Raw genomic sequence first — 12,130 nt, 5'->3', positions numbered from 1 at the left:
GAAAAGATCTGATGCAGGTATAGCTACCATGTAGGAAGTATAATATCATATAGTATACTGACAGGCTTATGAGTATTGATTGGTAAATAGACATATTTTAAGTTCTGTTAAAACATAGATATGAAGGGTTCAGAACAATAAATACATAGTTTAAAGTGTTCTAATGTAGAAATGTTTAAAAAAAATAAACTGGTGGATAACAAGCAAGCACGAAAGTGGAGATGTGGTTTTACGGAAGTAAATAACATTCCACTAAAACAATCTAAGTAGTATATTTTCCTCTAGGACTGTTGCTACACTTCAGCTTCCAGTACTGTGAATTCTGAGATCGCTTTAATTTAGTCTGACCTTTCAACAGGAGAAGTACAGAGGCTCCTTAATTTGCCAAGTCTGAACTTTGGCATAATTTTAATCTTTTTCTCAGTACTTGCAGCATTAGCCATAGTGGTGGGGAGGGGAAATGTTCATGAATCAAGAAGAGACTATGGGCCTGATCAGTCATTCACTGGAATGGATGAAAAAAACTCCTGTTGACTTCAATGAACTTTTGATCTGGTCCTATATGCCTAAGGATTTACCTTATTTGAACAATCTTTCTCTTATGTGGAACTTCATGTTGATTCTAGATTACTGTTGTTTTAATATCAATTCATATTGTTGCTATATTGAATATAAACCAAATTTGTGTAGAGAGATGTCTTCAGGCAACATAATAGCCTCAGTGACTGAGCTCCGAAATGCTTTGGAGAATATCATTCTGGATGGATAATAAGCTGCCTCCAGTTATTATCCAGTAGAAATTTAGAGTAATAGAAGAAATAATGCTACAGAGATAAGATAGGAAAGCAGAATAAACAAACCTAAAAGAGTAATTCTGTTGTAATTTTAACAGTTTAACACCTACTGGGCCAAATTCCCTGGCTGCAGGTCCATTGATTTTAATTACACCTGCAGAGTTTTTGGTCTTCGTATTTAAATGCACAGATATCTGTTACTGCTTCCCATAAGTAGCTGAAAATAAACCTATGCAAGAAAAACTTGGAAGTGGTAAAATAATTTCAGTTAAGGTTGGTCAACAAAGGAATTTATTTCTTCGGTGTTTTGATGCGAGGACTTGTGTCTGAATATGGGAGTCGTTCCATTGACTGCAGTGGGCTTTGAATTCAGGTCCTGAAAAACTGATTCAAGTCACATTCCCCAAACCTCAGACACATTAGAAAAGTTGTGTGTATGATAAATCTTCCACTAAAGAAAAGGCACTTCTTCGAGAGGTGTCTCTGTGGGTGCTCCACTCCAGGTGTTGGTGCGTCCTTGTGCCTTCGCTTGGAGATTTTTACAGCAGTACTCATACCGGTTGCACACGCGCAGAGCCTGCCCCCTGCACTCTGAGTGTACCTTAATAGTACACGTGCACGACCAGTCTCTCCTCAGTTCCTTCTCTACCATCCCTGGCATGAGATGGAGCTCAGCAGACTCGTTAGAGATTTTCTTTTCCTTTGTTCACACACCTTCCTTGTTAGTTTGTTACCAGTAGTACTTAGGTACCTTTTCCCTTGTCCTTTTCTCTCTAAAACAAACAAAAACAAAAAAACACTTTTTTTTCCCGTTCCTGTCAGCAGCAGCTGCTTCCAACATGCCTGGCTCCCCAGGCTTTAAGCACTACTCTACCTGCAATGATGCCATCCCTCTTTCAGATGGCCATTCAAAATGTATAAAATGTTTTGGGGAGTCCCACATCCCCCCCAAAATGTGCCCACTGCAGCAAGCTTAAATCCAGGGCACGTAAGGACAGGGAGCGGCAATTAAAACTGCTCCTCCTTCAGAAATCCTTAGGGTCAGCTTCAGACCTGGGCATCAACTCAGCTACATGCCTCAGCGCCTGCGCTCCCCCCAGCCCCCAAAGAAAGACAAGAAAACTTCATAAAAACAGCAACCTCTCTCACCCGCAAAGGGAACTTCGCAGGAGAAGACTTCCCGAGCAGGTCTACAGTCTTCCTCTCAGCACTTCCACGGCTGAGCACATTTGACACGCCGGGCTCCTCCAACGCCATGTGAAACCCGCCTGCAGCTGCGGTGGTAGCACAAAGCTCCGGTGCCGAGGCTTCAGGCTTCCAGTTGCCTGCCACTCTCATGGCACCGTTCGGCACTGCGACGGAAGCGGTGCCAACACATGTTGACATGCCTGACCCCCGCAGGCTATTCTTGCTCTCCTGGCACCCGCTGAACTGGCTGGCAATAAACAATGCTCAGGACACTGGTGCAGAGGAACCTTTCTTCACAACAGATTCCTCTTGCACAGTCCTCACCTCACAGAGGAGCTCCTGCACCGCAATTTACACAGTCAAGGGACCTGCTGGTGTCATCTATCCTCCAGTCACCCCTACTCAATGCCTACTTCTCTCCAAATGCTCAGTCAGGGTCCAGACAGCATTCCTCCAGTGATGAGGAAGCAGGACTGCAGGGGGAATTTTCACCATATCAAATCTCCCATCCTCAGACCCCAATCAATAGAGGTCATAGAAAAATTACCTCGTCATACTCTCAGGACCCTACCCTTTGGAGTGTGAACCCTTGAATGGCACCACCCATTCCCTTCCCACCGCAGTGGCAATATTGGGCTCCATGGGCACCTTATTCTCAAGATCACACTTGCTATGCCACCACAGCTAGGCGCAACACCTGCCCGGCACTGCCAGTTTACGAACCTGCCACTGATATAAGGCACTAGGCAGCACTTTCACAACTGTAGGATCAGTCACGACCTGCCTCCAACCCAGTTGTTACCCCAGATGAAACCTTATCCCCCCCGCCAACATCTTTGGATGACTTCTCAAAATTTCAAGGCCTTTTCAGATGAGTTGTCAGTGAGTTAACAATTAACTTGGAGGAGGTTCCTGAACAGCAGCATGAGTTAACGGACATCCTGCGGCCCTCTTCTTCTTCTAGGATTGCATTACCGATCAATGCAGCCCTTTTGGAACCCGCTAAGGCCATCTGGCAGACTCCTGCTGCAAACCTACTTTCCTGTAAGCAAGTGGACTGCAAGTACTTCATCCCTTCCAAAGCTCTGAATTCCTTTTCAGTCATCCAGCACCAAACTTGCTGGTAGTAGACGCAGTCAACCAAAAGACCAAACACCAGTTTCCGTGCTCCACCCCGTCTGACAAGGATGGTAAGCAATTAGATCTGCTTGGATGTAAAGTATACACATCTTCCACGTTACAATTTCGCATTGCTAATTATACTGCTGTTCTGGCAAAATATGACCACAAAAACTACAACAAATTCATGGACTTTATTGATGACATTCCAGAAGAAAAGAAAACAATTTATGGCTCTAGTTTCCGAGGGGCAAATCATCTCACGTACTGCTCTTCAAGTGGCCCTCGATGCAGCCAATACTGCAGCAAGATCCACTGTCACAGCAGTGGTCATGCGCTGAGGTTCATGGTTCTCCTCCTCTTCCTTTCTTCAAGAGGTCCAGAGTACCATTGAAGATCTTCCCTTCGACGATGACAAACTCTTTGCCTCCACGACCAGCGATGTACTTCATTTAATGAAGGACTCAAGGGCTACTCTCCAGCCCCTAGGAATTCAAACCCTTACAACCAGAAAGAGACAATATTGATATCAACCTTACCAGCGCCCACACTACCCCGCATATGCCCAGCAATTCCATAGATCACATGAGCAACAACAGCAACACCAGAGACCTAGATACTAGCATCGCTGTCCAAATTCCTTGGCAGCGTCTCAACCCCCTCCAACTAATAAGCAGTTTTGAAGCCTTGGTCAAGAGTATAGAAAACAACGTTCCCACTTCAGCGCTTACACCACATGTCTCCCATCAATGACAGAACATTATCACCAACAAGTGAGTTATAGAGGTGGTCACAATTGGCTATTCCATCCCTTTCCGATCCTTGCCTCCTTACCACCACCCTCCTCGTCCCTCTTCAGGGACCCCTCTCATGAGCAACTGCTCCTCCAAGAAGTACAACATCTCCTTCTATTGGAAGCAGTGGAAGTCGTGCCCGAACAACACAGAGGGAAGGGTTTCTATTTCCATTATTTCATAACAGAAAAGAAAACTGGGGGATGGTGACCAATCCTCGACCTCAGGCAGCTCAACACATTTATCAAAAAGCAAAAGTTCAAAATGGTTACCCTCACCACTATAATCCCAGCGCTGGAGCAGGGTGATTGGTTTTCAGCCCTTGACCTACAGGATGTCTACTTTCATGTGACTATATGTCCAGTCCACAGACGTTTCCTTCGTTTTACCCTCGGCTCGGCACATTTTCAATACAGGGTGCTACCCTTCGGCCTATCCACCGCCCCCCATGTTTTTTCCAAGCTCCTAGCCATAGTCACTGCCTACCTCGGAAACAAGAGGTCATAATATTTCCTTACCTCAACGATTGTCTTCTCAAAGCCTCAACGCTCAACAAAGTGCTTCGATTCACGCAGCTCACCGTTGCTTACTTCCTATCCCTCGGCCTACAAATAAACAAAAACAAATCCATGTTATCTCCTACCGAGCACCTGAAGTTCATAGGAGCACACTTCAATTCCCGGACAGGAATAGCATCTCTCCCGCCTGACTGCTTCAATACCATAAAACTACTGGCCACGAAACTTCGCAACAGTCCTCAGGTCACTGCTCTAGACTGTCTACAACTATTAGGTCACATGGCCTCATACACTTTCGTGGTCAAAAATGCACGACTATACATGAGGTGCTTCCAAGCTTGGTTGGCCATGGTTTACAGACCGAATGTACATGCTCTAAACAAGCCTATATCCATACCTTTCAGAGTCAGAGACTCTATCCTATGTTGGACAGGAGTCTCCTTTCTCCAGGATGCTCCATCCCTCATAATGACTCCCGATTTATCCCTCACAGGGTGGGGTGCACACATATTCCACCACATAGCCCAGGGGCTATGGTCTTCAACTGAAACCTCTCTACACATAAACGTTCTAGAACTTAGAGCTATACGCAATGTCTGCCATCACTTCCTCTCATTGATCTGAAACCAACATGTACAGATAATGACAGACAACAGCGCCTGCATGTTCTATGTAAACAGAGAGGGAGGAGCTCGCTCTCACTCGCTTTGCACAGAAGCTATGAAGCTCTGGAATTGGTGCCTTGCGAACAGCATCCAGATACCAGCCGCCTATCTTCCCGGGGCTATGAATACCACAACGGACAGATTAACCAGACGCTTTCCCTGGGATCACAAATGGGAGATAAACAACACAATCATCTGCAACATATTCCGCATTTGGGGCTACTCAATCATAGACCTTTTCGCAACTGCGAAAAACACAAAATGTCCTGAATTTTGCTCCAGAGTGGGACTGGGCAAACATTCCCTGGGAGATGTGTTCGTGATCTCATGGGACCAGGACTTACTATATGCATTTCCCCTGATACCGGTTCTCCACAGAGTTCTGACAAAGATACGAACAGATTGTGCCACGGTAATTATGATTGCCCCATCATGGCCCTGACAACCGTGGTTTCCTTTCCTCACCAGAATGTCAATTTGCCCACCGATTTCATTGCCCCTCACTCCGAACCTTCTATCGCAGCAACACGGCTAATTTCTTCACCCCAACCTGTCCATTCTTCACCTCAAAGCTTGGTTCCTACATGGTTCTCCCAAAACAAACTAGCATGCTCTGAGCAGATTCAACGAGTGCTCCTACATAGCAGAACACAATCTACTCGCATCACCTATCTCCGAAAGTGGAAGCGATTCACACAATGGTGCTCAACTAAACAGCTTCCACCTACTTTGGCACCTCTTGTGCTCATACTTGACTACCTATTAGACCTTAAGCAATCTGGCCTTTCTTTCAGCTCCTTCAAAGTCCTGCTATTACAACTTTTCATGACAAGATCGACGATACCTCTGTTTTTGCTCATCCAGTCACCAAGGACTCTAATCTCTGTAGCCGAACATCAAATGTCCTGCCCGTCTGTGGGACCTTCACTTAGTATTATCCTGCTTAACTTAACAACCATTTGAGCCCCTAGGTACTTGCTCCCTTTTACACCTCTCTATGAAAACAGCATTCTTAGTGGCAATCGCCTCCACCAGACAGGCAGGAGAAATAGTAGCTCTGATGGCAGACCCACTGTATGTGCTATTTTTTAAGGACAAGGTTGCTCTCTGACTACACCCCAAATTTCTTCCAAAGGTGTATTTGTCATTCCACATCCATGAGCCAGTACACCTTCTTTCCTAAATCACATGCAAACTCTTTTGAATCCGCAATGCATATGTTAGCTGTACGCAGGGCTTTGTCCTTCTATTTGGATAGAGCCAAGCCCTTTAGGAACTCTTCATCTCCATTGCGGAGTGCTCCAAAGGGACACCTATTTCTACCCAGAGACTTGGAAACTGGGTTTCTGAGTGCATCCCACTGTGCTATCAGGTAAAGAAAGTTACGCCTCAGAACTGGCGTCAGAACTCACTCCACTAGATCTGTGGCTACCTCAGTGGCTTTTCTATGCAAAGTTCCTCTGGCTGACATCTGTAAAGCGGTCACTTGGACTTCTGAACACACATTTGTGAAGCATTATGCCCTTACTTAAGGCCCTCTCTCTGATACACAATTAGGCAGAGCTGCCCCTGGGGAAGATCACCGTCGATGCCGCCATCCCCAGGACAAACAGCCGACTGTGACCCGACATTATGGTGACCGACACAGAAAAGAAGACGGTCCTCATGGTAGATGTCGTAGTGCCATTTGAAAACAGGTCACTGGCCTTCCATGAGGCCCGAGCACGGAAGGTGTCGAAGTACACCCCGCTGGCTGACACCCTGAGAGCCCAGGGCTACGAGGTCCAGATACATGCCCTGATTGTGGGAGCCTGAGCGCATGGGACCCCCTCAACGAGCCGGTGCTGAGAGTGTGCGGAGTCAGTCAATGCTACGCTCGCCTTATGAGACAGCTCGTGGTGTCCAACACCATCAGGTGGTTCAGAGACATCTGCACAGAACACATCATGGGACACCGCCAGTACCAGCTCAAGTAACCGAGACCGCTGACCAGGGAAATAACCCACTTCCTTCCCTGACGAACCAAGGGACTCACCCCACCCATGTACTTATTCGCTTCACTGATACTGACTTAGACTCTTAATACATTTCATAGGTGGTGTACCCGAGCCCACTTACCATTGACGCTTTAAAAACTCCCACACCCCAATCTGGGTCTGTGCTGGTTATGTGATAAGTATGTATCGCGTGAACCTTGTAACTGATACCTGTAATCCCTCATAACTCGAGCCTGACCCTAGATGTACAGTACCTTCTCTCTTAACTTGTGTATATTTAATTTTAAACGTTAACTTTATTAAAATTTTTAAATCTACTGCATTCCTACCAAATCTGAAGTCCCTACCTCCTTGAGATACACTGCTTTTAAGTCACCTGGAGTGGAGCACTCACAGGGTCATCTCTCTCTCGAAGAGGAGGTTACTCACCCTGTGCAGTAACTGATGTTCTTTGAGATGAGCATCCCTGTGGGTGCTCCACTACCCAGCCTCCTCCCCTCTACTTCAGGTCGCGCATGCGTACTATTAAGGTACACTCAGAGTGTGTGTGTGTGGGGGGGGGACAGGTTCTGCACGTGGGCGACCGGTACGAGTACTGCTGTAAAAATCTTGGCTCGAAGGCGCAGGGACGCACCAATACCTGGAGTGGAGCACCCACAGGGACACTCATCTCGAAGAACGTCAGTTACTGCACAGATGAGTAACCTCCTCTTCTGCTTGCAGATTGCTGTACTAACCCTAACTGAGAGTGTTAGAGGGGTGGTTGAAAAAAACCCCAATAATTATTTTTCTGGGCTGTTAAATATAGGTGACTTGGATACCTACTGAAGTTGTTTTGTAAGTGTTCACAAAATTGATTAGCGGCAAACATGTTATATGTTCACAGTCTCACTGAATTCTCAATAATATTCTGAAGATTTGTGGCATATGGTAATGACAAGACTTCCAAGTTCCTTTTGTGATATATAATAAGAGTTCATGATACGTCACAGAGTAACACCATTTTACTTAGTGTCACAGATTAAACTGTTTTATTTTGGCATTATCTTTAGCACAAGTAGGCATGGGAGAGGCTTTCAGGGCACATAATACATGGAGGTATTGATCTTTTATTAAAATTCATGACAGTCAAGAGAAACATAGCAGGATTGCAGCAGCAGAGTCTAAAATGTGGTGTTTTGCTTTAAAAATCAAGTCTAACAGTGCTCCTAAAATAAGATCCAGGAAGTAATTTATTCTATAAAAAAGGAGTTAAAAGAAACACTTGAAAGTTCTCTATTTCCCTTCCAAGCCTGTCAGAACTTTTGAAGGGCTTTGAAGGTTTGTTTTTATAGTTTTACTAGCCCTTCTCCATCTCAGGCATCCTAAAAGCAGGAACTCCATCCTTCTTTTTTAGCTGATTTTTCCATATCAGACAGTTCTTTGCCTGCAAACCACATGGGTAACAATCCCAGTGAAGCTTAAATGAATGAAGAACTGCTTCTCATTAAACTCTCCCTACTGCTGCAGTTCAGTTCCATACTTATTTTAAAAGTCTGAACAACATTTACAGTTGCATTGTATTTTTCCAGTCTGAAGTTTGGAAAACTCAGAGTCTATCACCTTAGGAAAGTTGTATCCATCATGACAGAAATTCTTAATAAGCCCTTTCTGTAACCATACCTCGCAGATATCCATCATTTCAGATCCCCAGGTTACCTGTGCGGAATTTGTTGTCCCCATATTTTATTATTGAAAATTATTTACATCTGAAATAACTCTATCACCTCAGTTTCATTATTATTTTATTTACTTCTAAGGAATGATTCCCACAGAATTTTAGTTTTGTGCATGATTTTTTTTTTTTTTTTGGTCCTTCATTTTGGCACTTTGTTACATATTGTGCCCCACATCTGGCCTTTGGCAGGGTGAGAGTTCGTTTGTAACTGAGTGCTTGTCTACATGGTGCTGGCAAAGCACGGAAGTGGTGTGTGATTAGTAAAGTGCACTAATGTGCTGTGCTCTATGTGCCCTGTTTAGACGCTGTTGGCGTGCTCTAAAAGGGACCTAGTTCAGATAAATTTAGTCTTAACAGTTCTGATGTTAAAGCAAACTAGGTCCCTTTTAGAGGACGCCTGCAGGATCTGCATTGGGCAGGTGGAACACAGCATGTTAGGATGCTTTACAAATTGGACCTTTTTGGCATGCTTTGCCGTGCTGTGCAGACTAGCCCTAGCTGATACCTCCTCCTAATTTCACAGATACATACAATATTAACTTTTCTCTAAGCAGTTTAAAGTTATGAATTGCACATACACCTATGAATTGTATGCAGCTAGTCTCTTCAAAAATATTACTACTCCTCTTCGATCCTATCCTCTTCCATCCAACTCCTGTTTGTTTTGCCCAACCTGTTTTATCCTTGTCTTTTAGTCTTCAAGCTCTCTGGGATGGGGACTGTTGTTTATATTATATTTATGAAGTGCCTAGTACAATGGAACTTCAATCTGAGACCTCTTGGTGACACTGCAATATAAATAATTTATAATAATAGTTAATTTTGTCTGTTTCTAGATGTATAGATGGCATCCCTCCATCTCAGAGGACAATGGTGTAAGCACCAAAGCTGTTCAGTTACTAAGTGTCATGCTGCAGTGTCATGAGTGGCTAAAAAGTCCAATTCTTGAGTGGCAGTCCTTGCCACAGATGTGCAGGCATAAGGTGCAGAGCCAGATGATGAAACAGGCACACGACTAGCACTTGAGGCCTTCTGCGCTTTCCTCTTTTTTTCTCTTAATTTTTCTCTCTCTCAGCTACCCCTCTTCTGCCTCTTTGAGTCCCTGATGAAGCACAGCCCTCCATCGTAGCCTGTTGCTAGCTCTCTCTTCCCAGCTTGCAGTGTCAATATTGAAAGTTTTCAATTCCCCTTGCAAACATCTTGATCCTAAGGCTGGATCACCCAGTGGCCTTGGAGCATCCACAAGTTCTCCAGATAGGCGGTCCTCTGGAATGCATTCATCCAAACCATGGCCAAGTCAAGCAAGACAGCTGTTTAAGAATACCGAATAAGCTTGGCAATTTTGCTTTTTCAAGTACTGCACTATCAGGAACTTGGGTTTCCCATTTGCTACTTAAAGTATGACAAAGACAGCAGGGATGGAAGGTGGTTAGCCTTCTCCCATGCCTGCTGTAGATTGTTCAGGTCTCGTCACCATACAGCAGCATGCTCAGGATGCACATCTGGTAAACCCATATGTTGGTGTTCAATGTCAGTTTTCTGTTACCTCTCATGTTCTTGCTCAGTTGACCAAATGTAGTAATCGCCTTTCTGATGCAAGAGTTAACCTGGAAACAGGTTATTCAGTATAGTTGATCCTAAATAGCAGAACTTGTGCAAAATTTCTAGTGTAGTGCCAGCTATTAAAACTTCTGGTGCAGTCAATATACTTTGTGCCATAGTCATTGTCTTCTTTAGACTCATGGTTAGTCCAAATTCATCACAAGCTATCGCAGAGCTATTGCAAAGTTTCTGGAGCTCCTCTTTAGTATGTGCACTGAGCACTGCATCATGGGTGAAAATAAATTCTCTTGTCGACAAATGTTTAACATTGATTTTTGCTCTTAGATGAAATAGATTTCCATCTGTTCCTGTATGGAGATATGTACCCTCACTGCTAGATGAGAAATCATGGTGAATGAGCCAACGGAAAAATATATTGAAGAACATTGGTGCCAAAACACATCCGTGTCATAGAGAGAAAACATTCTGACTTGCTCAATGTACATGTTCATCAAGAATTTGGTTTGTTGAGAATGACCTATGCCATGCCAGTAATCGTGAGGCGAGAGGTCCTTTTGTTGTTGCAGTCACTCCCATTTCCTTTATTTTTATCTAATCTTATGATGGCATCCTTCATGTCTTGTGGTACACCTCCTTCCCTTCAGCGGGCAATCAAGATGTTGTGCAGTTATGTAAGCACAACCTGTCCTCTTTGTTTCAGTACTTCAGCTGGGATTCCATCTTTTCATTTCCTGCTGCTAGGAAGGTGATTGCCTTTTCAAGCTCATTTATACGTGGTTCTAGATCAAGGACTTAGATAGTTTGGAGCCTGGGGATCACAGTTGAAGCCACTTCAGAAACAGTGGTTTCATGTGAATAAAGTTTGTGATAGTGTTCCACCCAGTGTTGCATCTGTTTGCTTCGGGAAATAACTTCATTAAGAGATTTAAGTAGAGCAGTGTTTTTGTCTAAAGGGCCTATTAATTTGTTGATTCCATCACGTAATTTCTAGATTACAAATCTTGATACAAATCTCCATTCTCAAAGGATGCTTGTATCAAGGATGATTGAGCACATTGCCTTACTGTTCATTGCAATATGTTCTTGGCCACTCTGAAATTAACACTTCTCTGGAGAGGGGTTCATATTGTGGTGGAGGTATACTGTAGAGTGTTTGGCTTCAGTGAGTGGGAGCATTTCTTCAGAGTATGCTGCAAACCAGTCTTTATCATGTTGATGTTAATGTGTGACAGCATCTTTGTTTAATACAATGGGATTTCTGCAGTGAAAGCCTTATTTTTCAGGATAGAAGCCCATGGTCTGTGTCACAGTTTGCACTCTGAAAACTGCAACTTTGGAGAATAGCCTGGGGTGTTTTCTATGGGCGATCATTAAATCCAGTTGGTACCAGTGTCCAGATACGTGGTGTCTAGTCATTGAGACCTCCCAGCAATGACTGCCTTGGAAGCAGGTGTTGGTAATTCCTTGGCAAGTGCAGAGCTCCAGTAGTCTTTTCCCATTGCCATTCATTTTTCCCCACTCAGTAGTGGCCAATGCATAGTGGCCACATCTTGTGATCTGAGCTGACTCTAGCATTGAAGAATCCCAATAGATAGAGTTGCGTGGCCTATGGTAGCATAGCAATGATGTTATTAAGTTATGATAGAACAAGTCCTTCCCTTCAGAAATGGAGGGAAATGTTGGTGTATATATACTGATGATATTGGCAAAGCCACCTGTGGTACATGTTGTTAGTGATATGATACATTCTGATGTGGTAAAGGGAGATTCAACTT

General features: G+C 44.1%; 1 protein-coding gene and 1 long non-coding RNA gene across 5 annotated transcripts in view; one reads left to right on the top strand and one right to left on the bottom strand.

Moving 5' to 3' along the window:
• The window catches only part of GSTCD (glutathione S-transferase C-terminal domain containing), a 136,669-nt gene that overhangs the window by 50,400 nt on the left and 74,139 nt on the right, over window positions 1–12,130 (top strand). The window lies entirely within an intron of this gene.
• LOC123371413 lies at window positions 3,437–4,941 on the bottom strand. The gene is made up of 3 exons (XR_006579790.1): window positions 4,811–4,941; window positions 4,414–4,500; window positions 3,437–3,601 (listed from the first exon to the last, which is right to left on the bottom strand). It is a non-coding gene; the product is annotated as an uncharacterized LOC123371413 (long non-coding RNA).

The sequence above is a fragment of the Mauremys mutica genome, chromosome 5 (assembly GCF_020497125.1).
Source record: "Mauremys mutica isolate MM-2020 ecotype Southern chromosome 5, ASM2049712v1, whole genome shotgun sequence".
Taxonomy (NCBI): domain Eukaryota; kingdom Metazoa; phylum Chordata; order Testudines; family Geoemydidae; genus Mauremys; species Mauremys mutica.
The sequence above is the reverse complement of the archived record's forward strand: the minus strand, read 5'-3'. Positions and strand labels throughout refer to the sequence as shown.